The sequence below is a fragment of the Otolemur garnettii genome, unplaced genomic scaffold, assembly GCF_000181295.1.
Source record: "Otolemur garnettii isolate 467f Iridium unplaced genomic scaffold, OtoGar3 scaffold00097, whole genome shotgun sequence".
In the NCBI taxonomy this organism is placed as follows: domain Eukaryota; kingdom Metazoa; phylum Chordata; class Mammalia; order Primates; family Galagidae; genus Otolemur; species Otolemur garnettii.
In genome coordinates this window covers 6,842,850-6,856,279 of record NW_003852492.1, presented here as the reverse complement: position 1 = coordinate 6,856,279, position 13,430 = coordinate 6,842,850, and the positions used below count along the sequence as shown (strand labels likewise).

The 13,430-nt window shown below is 43.4% G+C and overlaps 1 pseudogene; it reads left to right on the top strand.

Annotated features, from left to right (window-relative positions):
- Window positions 1-9,227: 9,227 nt before the first annotated feature.
- On the top strand, window positions 9,228-12,465 carry LOC100959461 (annotated as a pseudogene).
- Window positions 12,466-13,430: the final 965 nt, after the last annotated feature.

Here is a 13,430-nt window from a genome sequence, read left to right as displayed (position 1 = left end):
TTTGGCAAAGTATTCCACCTCTTTCTGTCTCAGTTCATCACTTATGAAGTGGGAAGAGCACCCACCACGAAGGTCTGCTAAATGAAATGAGATAAGGTGTAGAAAATGGTTTGAAGACGGGTTGTGGCTCATTGAAGAAACAGTATTTATCTATACATAGATAATTTGGAATGCAACTATCACCCCTCAGGCAGGCATTCAGGAAATAGCTATAATGACAATGTTATATCCAAATTTATTTCTACCCTTTGATTTGGAAAAAAAAAGTTCCAATTTATTCCTACCCTTTGATTTGGGAAACAAAAAGTTCCAATATTCCTGTAATCAATGTTTTTTTAACTGCTTTTATCTCATCATCCCAGAATGAGATTGGTATTTTAGTCAAATCTCTGGAAATTTTACAGGACTCTCCCAAATGAATGGGGTTGTTGAGATGTCCCCAAAGGAGAAGGTACCAATTGAATCTTGGGGGGATAACAAATGTTGTGAGTTAAACTGACCCCAAATTAGTATGAATTGAAGCACATGTTTTAAAATTCTTTTTCATATACAGCTATCATTTAATTAAACAAATTCTTTTTTAAAAAGAATAAATATGAACCAAAAATCAAAAGGAAAATGGTTGAGTTATCAGAAATTGTATTGGGAGATATGATGATCCTATATAAAGAAAACCTAATAGAATGAAAACATTATAACTCAAAACAGAGGCAAGTGAAGTGTTCAGATATGATATTAAAAAGATCAAATCCATTTCTGTATACTAGGAGTAACCCATTTGAATATTTTTAAAATCTAAGATACTACCTGTAACAGCCCAAACAAAAATAATATATGGGATAATTAGCCAAGAACACACTATGCATTTATTATGGAAAAAATATAAAAATCTATTATGGATATGTAGAAATAATCCAAATGTATAATAGGTTGAATCATTTCATACTCTGAATAGTATAATTTATCATAATAAGGTTGTCAATATTCCTAGATTAACCTGCAAATTTAGTACATTTTCAATCAAAGTACTAGCTGAAATTTTTTAAAGAATTTGATAAACTTATTCTAAAATTTGAGAGGAAAAATGTCTGTGTATATAGCTAAGTATATTTTAGAAAAGAACATTGCTCTCCTGTGTTAAGATGTGTTAAGGTCATAGTAATTAAAACATGTGGACATAAGGACAGAGAAAGAGACCACTGGAGCAAAATAGAATCTTTAAAGATAGAACCAAATTGATTTCATAAATTTTACAGGTGGCTCTAAAAACAGTTGTGAAGAAACTGTCTCTTTAATAGATGTGACTGGGGAGATGGCTTACTACATGAAGAAAAATAAGATTGGGTCCCTAGCTGAAACCATATACAAAGGTGGACCCCAGATTAATTACAGAATCTGAAAGGTAAAGAAGCTTTAAAGTTAGTAGGGAGTAATACTAGGGGAATCTTTGTAACCTCAGGCTGGGAAGACTTTTTAAAATACCTAAAGTACAGAAAATACACAAAGGTAAAATTTGATTACAGCAAGATAAAAGCTGTGTGTTCAACAAGATACTGTAGATAAAATCTGCAGGAACAGATTAAGAGATACGTATATGATGACATTCTGGAAAGTAATACCTAGAAATGTTTGCAACTCAGCAAGAGAAAGACAAGAACCCCCAAAGAAAAATGAGATAGGGGTAGCGATTTTGTCTAGGAAGAAACCAAATTAAAACTAATAAGAAATACAAAGAGATGCCAGAAATTATTTGAGATGCTCCTGTATAATTGGCAGTGGTTAAGAAGCTGGGTGATATGTCAGGGAGGGTGTGAGGATGCAGAAATCCTCCTGGGGGGAGCACAGACGGAGGCCACCCTTCTGCAGAGCAAATCTCACAGTCCTGGCTTACCTTAAGTTTACACATATCCCACGATCAAGCAGTTCCCTCCTGGGTATATAACCCGGAAAGATTTTTCCAGGCCAGTGCAGGCACACACACGAGGATGTTCTTCATAGCATTGTTTGTGGTTGTGGAGAGATGTATGTCCAGGGAGGAACGGATAAATAAAGCATGAGGACTCACACTATGAATGACAATGACGCATTTAAAAGCAACAGAACAGATCTACCCCAGCACAGCGTGGCTAGATCTCAAAACCACCGTGTTCAGTGTAGAAAGCCAGGTCTGTAGCACAGTACAATATGGGTAAAGTAAAATACATGTAAACAAATGACATGTTTTACAAGAACATACACCCATATCAGTAAAGAAATATATGTGTGTGTGTATATACACACATCTATCTATATATGTCTGCCTCTTTCCTTTCCCCTCTCCTCCTCTGTCTCAAAGATGTTCCACTGGTTGCTGGTGGAAGAGAAGGAAATGGCACACAAATGGGGCTGTGTATGAACCAGCGATGTGGTGTGTTCATAAATATAAGATTTATGATTGAGCCCATTCTCTGTTGCTGAGGTTAACACTCGTGTGTGGGCACATGTGCAGGTGCACGCATGCGCAGATACACACCCAGGACTGGGAAGAGGTATTCAAGTTGTTTAGGAATGAGCCTCCTCTGCGCTCCCACCAACCCCCATTAAAGACCATCCAGCGCGGCTGCCTTGCATACAACCTGGAAGCCTCCGCGTTACTTAATGATTCCGCTGCTGCTGTAAGCAGAAACTGATTTCTCCGGTACTGAAATTGACGTAACTTTATTTTTGGCACAGAGACACTTTCCCACAAGTGGAATATCAAGGCGTTCCTCTCCCCCAGAGCAATTTGGGAATTTCATTTAGCTTCATTATGATAAAACTTTGCCCAACCTGAGTGCATGATAAGCTACTTCTATTGCATTTCCTATAGTCGTATATTTAAGGAAAAGGCAAGTTGTTCTCCAGACTAGAATTCTAAGATGAAAAAAAATAGTGCGAAAAACAACTCACAAGTCCCAGAGGCTAAATAACAACAACAGGGGTTCAGAAACTGTTTCCAGATTTTCAGAAAATCTTTCGCTTCATCAAGGGATAAATCCGTTTGCAGGTGCTATTGACAGCTATTTAAACCGGAGGACGGCACATCTTGATTGGGAAAAATTAAAAGAGGCATCAAGTTAACTCTGTATAAATGTACCATTTGATAGATTTTCACACACTCTTCAGGTTTTCATCCTATTTTCTAGAAAATTATTAGGGGTCACTGATGTTTTTTAAATCAAATTTTATCTATTAAAATCCCTTAAATTTGGCTCGGCACCTGTGGCTCAAGCGGCTAAGGCGCCAGCCACATACACCTAAGGTGGTGGGTTCGAATCCCCAGCCCGGGCCGCCAAACAACAATGATGGCTGCAACCAAAAAATGGCTGGGCGTTGTGACCTGCGCCTGTGGTCCCAGCTACTTGGGAGGCTGAGGCAGGAGACTCGCTGGAGCCCAGGAGTTGGAGGTAGCTGTGAGCTGTGATGCCAGGGCACTCTACCCAGGGGGACAGCTTGAGGCTCGGTCTCAAAAAAAAAAAAAAATCCCTTAAATTTACAAAGAAAGGAAAGATAACAAAAATAGAGCAGTCTCCAGAGTGGGATGCAATAAAACTTTCTGGGAGTTAGACTATTCTACGGGCCTTCAGAAATGCCTAATAATTGTTGTACCTGCTTTATACCTACTAATGAGGATTAAATAATAATTTATGTGTATTGAAATAAAAGGTTAAGTGAGCTCAAAAGGGTAATGGACTTCCCACCTTAGCAGAGTTATTCTCAAACGCATTTCCTATGCGAGCGCTAGGTATGTGTTATTTTCATAGATTTCATTTATCCACTCATTCTCAAGTCCTTCCTTTCACTCTTTGGGTGCCTATTCTGTGTTAAGGACCATTCAAGCTTTGGTGTCACCTTCCCTGGCCTGCTTGTCCACGGCGGGGTCCCTGTCGGTAGGCCCAGCACCAGCAGAGTTCCCCCAAAACAGGAGGCACAGGGACTCTTGGCATAAAGGGAACTTTAAAAGAATCTTTAAAATCACTCGGTCTCCTTTTCCATTGCAGTTGAGACATTGCCTATTTTCTTTCTCGAGACTTTTTTAGGAAGACCCTTTTCTTCCTTGCTGTATCTCTGTCTCGCGTCCCTGATTTAGTATTTAATTCTGAGTATTTAGTAATATCAGTGGTGAGAGGATCTTTCTTACTCTTTGCGAGAAAATTCATTTTCTAGCATTACGCTTTAGCACCCGAACAAAGAAAATGAATAGCAATACTTCTTTTGCATCAAGTTTTTTTCCAAGAATTTTATATGCGTTTAGTCAACGAGGCCTTACCATACGCTTCTGAAGGTGGGAAAACAACCAGCTCTCCTGTCTCAGATGCTAACCGACGGCAAATCAGAACTTGCTTTCAGATTTTCAGAAGCCCTTTAACTTCATCGATAGGATAAATCAATTTCTGTTATTGACCGCTCCTATCACAGTAATTATTAATCCCGTTTATAGATAAGAGAGCTGAAGCCCAGAAAGTTTAAGCAATGTGCTCGAGCTAGCAGGAAAAGAGGAGATCCGTTAAGGGACGTGGTAGAGTGTACTGGAAGTCCTTTTCTGATGGAATCTTCATTTCCTCAGACCTGGAGCTGGAAGACAGAGAGTGCTGTGTTCAAGCTCCCCTCTCTGCTTGTGGTCTGAGATGATGGGCTCCCCCATTCCAGCAAATGCATGAGCCAAAATAGTGTTCTGAAACCAGGCATCTCCACGTTGGTGGGAGAGTGAGGGCCCCCGGGAAGGAAAGACAGATAAGGCTGGGATGGAGAATGGTTGCACCACAGAGAAGAAGGGAGTGTGGATGTTGTTGAAGATAGGCCAGGGGCTGGGGGGAGAGTATTAGCGCAAATCTGGGTACCTTAGCTGGTGAACACTTGGCCGAGAAAACTGTCCTAGGCAGGGAGGAGAGCCTTCATTTTTTTACTTGTCTCTTTTGATGGAAGGCTCCCATTTTCCCCCTCACACTTGCCCCATGGAAGGGGATTTTTGTGGAGGACAAACACATCATTTCAGAATCGTCTCCTATAGATGGGTTGATTAGGACTTAAACTCTGGGGTAGTGTACCTTGCAGACTTGGCCATAGCTTATTTTGTTTGGGGACAGGGAATTGCAGAGAGTTCATTCTTTCTTATTTTCCTTTTTTCTTAAGCAAAGGTTTCTTGTATGTAGAATAGCTCTCACAAACTAACATTTTGATGAAATTAGAAGCATACATATTAATGCCACTTGTTTTTCCAAATTTCCCAGAGAATGGTCTTGAAGTACAATGTTGTAGGTTCTGTCAAACTCACACATCAGACAGGAGCTGCTTGAGAGCTGAATTTATTATCTGAATAGCCCCTCACTCCCCTGTCCCCGCCCACATGTACCCTGTCTGGGATCACTCAGAGGCTGAGGAGCCATCACGGGTGCCACTCTGTCAGGAATCCTGCCTGTGCCTTTGGCTCATGATTGCTGATTGAAGTATGTGGCATATGTCCCCTATATATAGAAATGCACACATCTATACGCAGCCATGTAGCTCAGATAGGCACACTGACACCCCCACACGTGAATCTGTGCAACTTTTTTTTTTCTTGACTCTTTCCTTCAACCCAATGATTTTCTAACGATCTGTTACCCATCTAAGACAGATTGCTTTTCATGGTTCAGTGGGCCCAGCGCAGACATTCATTTTAATCAATAGAGCAGTCAAAAGAAAGAATAGATTTACTTGTTTTTTTCTTTTTTTGCATTTAATTGGAAATTTTCAAGTGATTACCAACTTGCATCAATCTCAGAGTTTAGGAAGCACCGGTGGTCAAGCGCACGGGATGGGTGAAAGTGCAGAATCACTGACATGCAGGCTTTGGGTCCTCAGGGCCTCGGCTCAGGTACAGCATTGCAAGATGTGTTTGTGCAGTAAGCCAGGAGTCCTCTTCTCTCTCCCACACCCTCATCGTCGAACACTCCTGAGGTCTCTCCCTTACCCTCCTGGCCAATACCTTAATTCAAGCCTTATATCATTACTCCCAGTGCTTCCGTACATCTGGTCTCCTGCCTTCAGTTCTTCTTCCAGCTGTTCTCTGAATTAACTTTCTAAAGAAAAATACAATAATGCTACGTCCTTGCTCAAAAAGCCATATTTAACTCTCTACTGTTATATGACCTTGACCTTGTCACGGTTAAGGTGCTCAACTGAGCATCAGTTTTCTTAAATGTAAAATGGGAATAAGAAGTCCAGGTGCCCAGGCACAGCAGTCAGAATTCTCACTCTCTACTGAATACACTAGTGTCTGAACACTCTGTCTTTGACATAACCCAGTCTCTATAGCACACTTGTACTCTTTTTTCAAGGCTCAGGCCAAATGCCTCCTCTCCTGTGAAGTAAACACTTTGGGGAAAATTAAGTGTTTCTCCTAGAACAGTGGCTCACGCCTGTAATCCTAGCCCTCTGGCAGGCTGAAGCAGGTGGATTGCTTGAGCTCAGGAGTTCAAGAGCGATGGGCCTGAGCAAGAGTAAGACCCCCCCACATACACACTTTACTAAAAATAGAAAAAAAATTAGCTGGGCATTCTGGTAGGTGCCTGTAGTCCCAGCTATTTGGGAGGCTGAGCAAGAGGATGGCTTGATTCCAGGAGTCTGAGATTGCTGTGAGCTATGACACTATGGCATTCTATCCAGGGCACAGAGTGAGACTCTGTTTGAAAAAGAAAGAAAGAAAGAAAGAAATAATTAAGTGTCACTCAGTTCTGGGGTCCTTATTAGTGTTTATAGCCTTTGCTTGATGACACCACTGACAATTGGGATGATGCAGGGTATAGGCACCAGGAGACAGAGGCATGGCCCACCTTCCCACCCACTGCAGCACCCAGCACGGAGTCCAGCACGGAGTCCAGCAGGCCATGTGAACCAGCGAGCAGAGCATGTGGTCTGGGAAGAATCTGGTTTATATAGTGATGTCTGGAACTGGTCTTCTGGATGTCAAATTCTGACTCTGCTAGGAAACTTAGGGGAAAGTTTTCTACTCAAAGTTGATGTCCACTGGATGCTAAAGCCCTCTTAGACCCCTGTAGGCAAATTATAAAGAGAGAAAACCATTTCAGAGGCCAATCTCGAGCGGTTTGGAAACACTCCTGCTTTCCCCTTTGATGCATTTAAATGCATAGATCATTTCCTGACGCAGTATTTTTTTTTCATATAGCCTAGCTTATATTTTGCTAGCAGGACTATAATCTTAGGAGATGCATATTGCCACTGTCCTTTCACTGGAGGAGAAACTGAGGCCTTAGAGAAGTAGCTTCTCAACTGTGTGTGCATGAAATATCACTTGGAAGAGCCTTAAAAACTCCTGCCACCCAGACCAGTTATATCAGAATGCTGGGGGTGGGCCCAGGCACCAGTTTTGCCAAAGCTCCCCACGCAACTCCAATTTACAGCCGAGTTGAGAACACCACCCTGGAGAATTTAGATTCCATATCCATGGTGACTGTGAGGTGGTAGATTTGGTGCTAGAACCCCAATCTCTGGCAGGTGGTAGGCCTGCTTCCGGGACTCACGCCCTCTCTGCGTCATGACCTCACACCCATTACACGAACTCAGGTTCCATCCCAGAGGGCCTGGTTTCCTCTGCTGTGACAGGGCTGGGTCTTCCGTTCTCTTTGTCCTCATCTGTAAATGAGGGACACTAATAATTGTTCTCTAACAAAGCTTCTGTTAGAATCCAATGAATTTTTGGGTGGGGCAATTTTAAACCAGAGGGTCATAGGATATTACAAAGTCAAGAAATAATGATTCTCGTCATGCAAATAGATCCCTTTAGGAGGCTGGCTTGTTGTAGAAGACTTGTGAGTCTGAGGCTGATAAGCTCGGGCTTTGGGGTGGAAGAATGCAGCACCTCCCTCCATGGTGGCATCCGGATGGGAACTTTTAACAGCAAGTATTTATTTTAGAGCTATCCTCGGAGTCTCACCTGGGGCAGGGCATCTTCTTAGTATGTTGTTCCAGTCGGCTTTCTACCTCCGAGGATATGGTAATTCGCCTACCTTCCAAAGAGACCAATCGCAGACTGAGTGTTCTGCAGGCGAAATCATACGCAGAGCGTCTCAGGTTATCAGAGTAAGTGGTAGTTGTCTGATTATAAAGTGGGAAGATATTATTCAGACATGGATGTATCTGTAATCAGCAGCGATGAAAAAGGAGGTATACAGGAAGTGAATGGTAATTAAAGGGAATGTAGGGGACATTTTTGCTTTTGGGTGTATTGAGTCTTAGGCCTATAGAATGACCCATTGCTTGTAATTTTCAGGGACCCACATTAGCATTGCAACTCTCATACAGCTTGGGAATAGGGATGTATGCATTCTATTTTGGAAGGATTCAAACAGCATCATTCCTGAAAAGATCTAATAAGTTGAGTCTCTGATCAATAAAAATACAGAATAAAAATCTGCTCTTCACCAGTACTTGCAGAGGATAATTAGGCTAAAGCCTGCCCGGCCATGTTCAGGAGAGGTATTGTGAGAAGTCTAAGGATTTGGAGATGAAGAATTGTACTTCCAAGGGAAGGAAGACAAGTAATTTGATCTGGTTGTGGGCCATCAAATTGGGAGCATGGAGACCTGATTTGATTTCTCCTCTGCCAGATGACTGACCTTCAAGGTCATGTTTTTACTTTTAGGCCTATTTAGTTCTTAGCTACTATGCAGACATATATTGAGAATTAGGTAAGCAAATGGTAGCTGGCTCTTCTGAACTTTGATACTTAAAATTTAACACACCCATATATTTGATAGCTTGTAAAATAGGGTGACCAGACGTTCCGCTTTTGGCGGGACAGTCCCGATTTTTAACAATTTGTCTTGCATCCGGTGGTGTTTTAAAAAGTCCCAATTTTTGGAAAGAATGCATGAACGGGCAGGAGAACAGGAAGGGAATATACGGTTTTTGGCTGCCATGTGGCTATTTCGCCAGAATACGAGTTTTATATTATTTTTGTTAGTTTTATAATGTTAAACTGTAATAATAACAAATAATTGTTGAGAAGTGATTATCGAGAACTGCTTATCAAAGTTTGCATTGTTGTCAGGCCCCGCCTCGCCCCGCCCCCTACCCCCCCATATTGTCCCACTTTACAAATGTTAAAATCTGGTCACCCTATTGTAAAAGAACTTGGCTTTCTTAACTTCAGACTAGTGTTCCCCTGAAAGGAGCCTCTGAGAGTTCATGGGGTCCTGGGAGGGGACATGGCCAGGATGAAGACAGCTGACAGGCTGGCGTGCAAAGCTACCTTCTTCAACACCGCAGTATCTGCCATCCAGCTTGCTTTTGTGCAGGTGCATAACCTGACCTTGTGAACTGAGGATGTGTAAAGACCCTCTCCCGAATTCTGCTTGCTGCTTTTTTACTGGTAGCAAAGCAGAGACAACTGTGTTTCATATGCAGATTTCAGGGAAGGATCCACCTGTCCCTGTGGTTTCCCTTGACTTAGGAAATCATTCATAGCCCCACTGCTGTCTGGGGAGGAACATTCACAAGCCCTCCTTGTCCCTTTAAATGGATGTTTAATAAGCTTGGAAATGGGATTGCCTCCAAAACAGCCAACATCAGAGAATTAGAGCCTGTTTCCTTAGATGAATATGAAACTTTAAAATAGTCCAAGAAGACCCCTGCAATCCCTGCTAAATAAGATTTGATTTCTCTTTAAGCTGTTTTTAATAGCTGGAATTACAGAATATCGCTGTTTACTAGCTAATAGGTTTGTGAACAAGTGGCTGGCTTTGTGCTCTCAGTGTGAATACACCTGTATTCACAAAGCAACCCCTTGGGTTGGCAGGTCTTTCTACAAACTGAAGCCGAGCCTGTTGCTGGGTGGAGTGTCCCTGCCTTCTGCTTGACTGTCCTTCTTCCTACTTCCCTGTCACATCTCTGTCCCTGTCTCTGCGTCTTCCCCTTTTTTCTCAATATATTTATTTTGTCTTTTGTGGGGGTCAGGGGAGCAAATGAATTTTACCCACATCCTGCCTCTCTAGTCTTTATGTTTTGGAAACAGGATATGAGGGAAATGAAAGGACCCTGGACAATTTGCCTCTTGTAATTAATTCAGGGAACTATAGGCTTGAGGCAGACCAAATTCTGATGGCCTCCAGGAGACCAGGTCTCGCTTTGTGTATCCTGTTCTGTGACGTTATCCAGGTCACAAACATACAAATCCCTATGAGGAAGAGGCAGCTGGGAAGTTTGTGCCTAACAGGAAGAGGCAACCTGCTCTTTAAAGCTGTGTCGTCTACCCCCTAAACAGGGGTCGCTATGACAGCTAGCTCGGATGATTAATACTGACCGTAGTTAGTATTAGTGCTGTTTGTGAGCTCTAAGGACGTGTCAGACCCTGAATTTTGTATGCATCCTGTCATCGTTGACTCTTCCTCTCAGCTGCTTTTGGATTTGTTGTAATCACTCCATTCACAGACTGGGACCCTGAATAGTCTCATCACTCAGAGGCTAGAGACAGAGCTGGCAAAGGGCCAAGCAGGACTTGAACCCATGGCCCACTGACTCCAAATAAGATGCTGGTGAGACTGCTGCTGGCCCAGCACTGCCTGCCTGCCAGGCGCCTCTGAGCACTCTGCCTGTGTTTACTCTTCCAGTCTTCAGAGCCATCCCATAAGGGAGGTCCTGTGATGATTTCCCATTTTCCAGCTGAAGAAATGGAGGCACAAGAGGACATGTGCCTTCTCCAAGCCACACAGCTCATGCCAGGCCTGTGGTGCTGGAGTGGTAGCTCCAGGGTCCCAGCCTATTGTTCCCTAAGTGCCAGAGAAAGCATTTGCAGCATTCACATTCACTCCATGATCATATATGGAGCACCTGTGCGATTCCAGCCCCTGGCACGCTCCTTCCTGGTTAGGAAGATTAGGAAACACCATCACCACTTTTGGCTTGAGTGGGTGCATGGGGGGGTGTGCAAAGGAGCTGTTCTCTCCCCTTTCTGAGTGTCTTTCTGATTTGATTTTGAAATTCCTATCTTTAAATGAAAGCTGCTAGGAGTGGGGTGTCCTCTTAATAACTGCAGTTATTTGGGGTGAGCCCTCCACTACCCAGGATGGGTTGTTCTGAGCCTCACGCTCTCCTGAGGATGGCTCTGGTCCCTGGACTGGAGGGCAGAGTCCACGGGGGAGCAGCAAGGCCAAGTGAGGAAAGGAGCTATAAATCAGCAACTGGATCCATCCATCTATCCATCCCACTACTGCCAATGGCCTTGTCTCCTGGGTCACACCTGCCACATTATGGGCAGATGCTCCGTACAGTCTAGAGGGGATCAACACAATAAGTGGTTTTCCTAGAAGAAAGGGTGGGGCATGAGAAAGGCCATCATAGAAGGCTTTGTGATCTTCTGGTATCTTCTGGAAAGGTGAAAGGCAATAGGGACTCAGGAATACATAGAAATAATCTGGGGCCATCTCCATGACCCAGAGCAGTGGTGTCCTTTCTCTACTGATTCTGCTTGTGCCGACATCGCTCATCACATCGCACCCATCACACCAGCCTCCTCTGTCCCTTCACTGACCTTGTCAATTTCTTCCTCATTCACAGAGGGAACAAGGGAAATGACAGACACTGCAAACAGAGCGGGGGCATGCTACTCAATCATTTTAAAGTATTAAAATTGACATTGGTTTTTTCTGCAATATTTTATCATTTGTGATTTATTAAACAGTTATTTGTCACCTGGTTAAGCAAGAACAACCACTATTTCCAATATTTCATTGGGGGGTCTGATGGCTCAATGTCCTTAGCCAACAAGGAATGTAAGTGACAAAGTCTTTACCAAAGAGAGTGGCGTATGCTACCTGAGGTTGGCTGGCAGGATGACCTTACGGATTCTCAGTTTACACATCATAGAGATAGTCCAGGTCTCTCTAGGGTAGAAGGGTGAGGGTCTGTGCCCTCTCCCTGTGTGCCTGGTCACTGTGCCTCAAAACATTGTGGAAATCAAGGACTTTCTGCTCACAGCTGCATGGAAGAATGCTGAATCTGATAAGATCAAGAAAAATGAGGACGGGCTTAGCGCCTATAGCTCAACTGGCTAAGGCGCCAGCCACGTACACCTAAGGTGGTGGGTTCGAATCCCCAGCCCAGGTCCGCCAAACAACAATGACGGCTGCAACCAAAAAATAGCCGGGCGTTGTGGCAGGTGCCTGTAGTCCCAGCTACTTGGGAGGCGGAGGCAGGAGACTTGCTTGAGCCCAGGAGTTGGAGGTTGCTGTGAGCTGTAATGCCACGGCACTCTACCCAGGGGGACAGCTTGAGGCTCTGTCTCAAAAAAAAAAAAAAAAAAAGAAAAGAAAAATAAGGACAATGTGAAGTTTAAAGTTCAGTACAGCAGATACCTTTATACCTTGGTCATCACAGACAGAGACAAGGCAGAGAGACTGAAGCAGTCTCTCACTGCCTCCTGACTTGACAGTGAAGAAAATGAAATGACCCAGACATGCTGATTTGAATTGTATTAAAATTTAAAAAATTCAAAGTTTAGAACAAAAACAGAACAACTAGACAGTCCAAAGCCCTCTGAATACCTGGAACAGGCAGAGGAGTGAGAAGTGCACACACTTTCCCTCGCTTGTGTGTCTCCCTTCTTCCAAGGGAAGGAAGGAGATGGGGGAAAGAAGAAAGAAGATGGGTGACTCATCTTCCCACTGTCCATTCCCTCCTGTGCTTCCTGTCACTCTCCAAGTATTTACGGAGCACCTACTATGTGCCGGGCACTGCTGGAAGCAATTGCGATATATCAGTCAACAAAACAAACTCTGATCTCTGCCCTGGTGGAGCTTATTTGCTAGCAACAGGAAAGTGATAATAAATCCGTAAATGTAAGAGCAGATGAGGTGATAAGTGCTATGTCTTAGCTAGAGCTGCTCTAACAAATTACCATAAACTGGGTGGTTTAAACAACAGACATTTATTTCTCACAGTTCTGGAAGCTGGGAAGTCCAAGATCAAGGCGTTGGCAGATCTGGTGTCTCATGAGGGCCTGCTTCCGGGTTTGCAGATGGCTGTGTTCTCCCTGTGTCCTCATATGGCAGAGAGATGGAGGGAGGGGAAGAGAGAGAGAGAGAGAAGAGTGCAAAGAAGGAGAAAGAAAGGTAAAGAGAGAGGAACATGCGGCTGTCTCCTGTCTCTTCTGATAAGGGCACTAATTCCATTTGTGAGGGCTCCACCCTCATGACCTGATGACTTCCCAAAGTGAATACTATCATATTGGGGGTTAAGGCTTCAACCTATGAATATTGAGAGAATAAGGACAGTCAGTCTGCACTGTGTTATCTGGTAAAATGGAGGGAGAAAAGAGAGAGCATGTGGGTGGGCTGACTGATAGCCCTCATGGCAAGCAGCAGTGCTATTTGCTATAGACCTTGTTCTTGCATTTTCCTGGTTGAATGGCATTG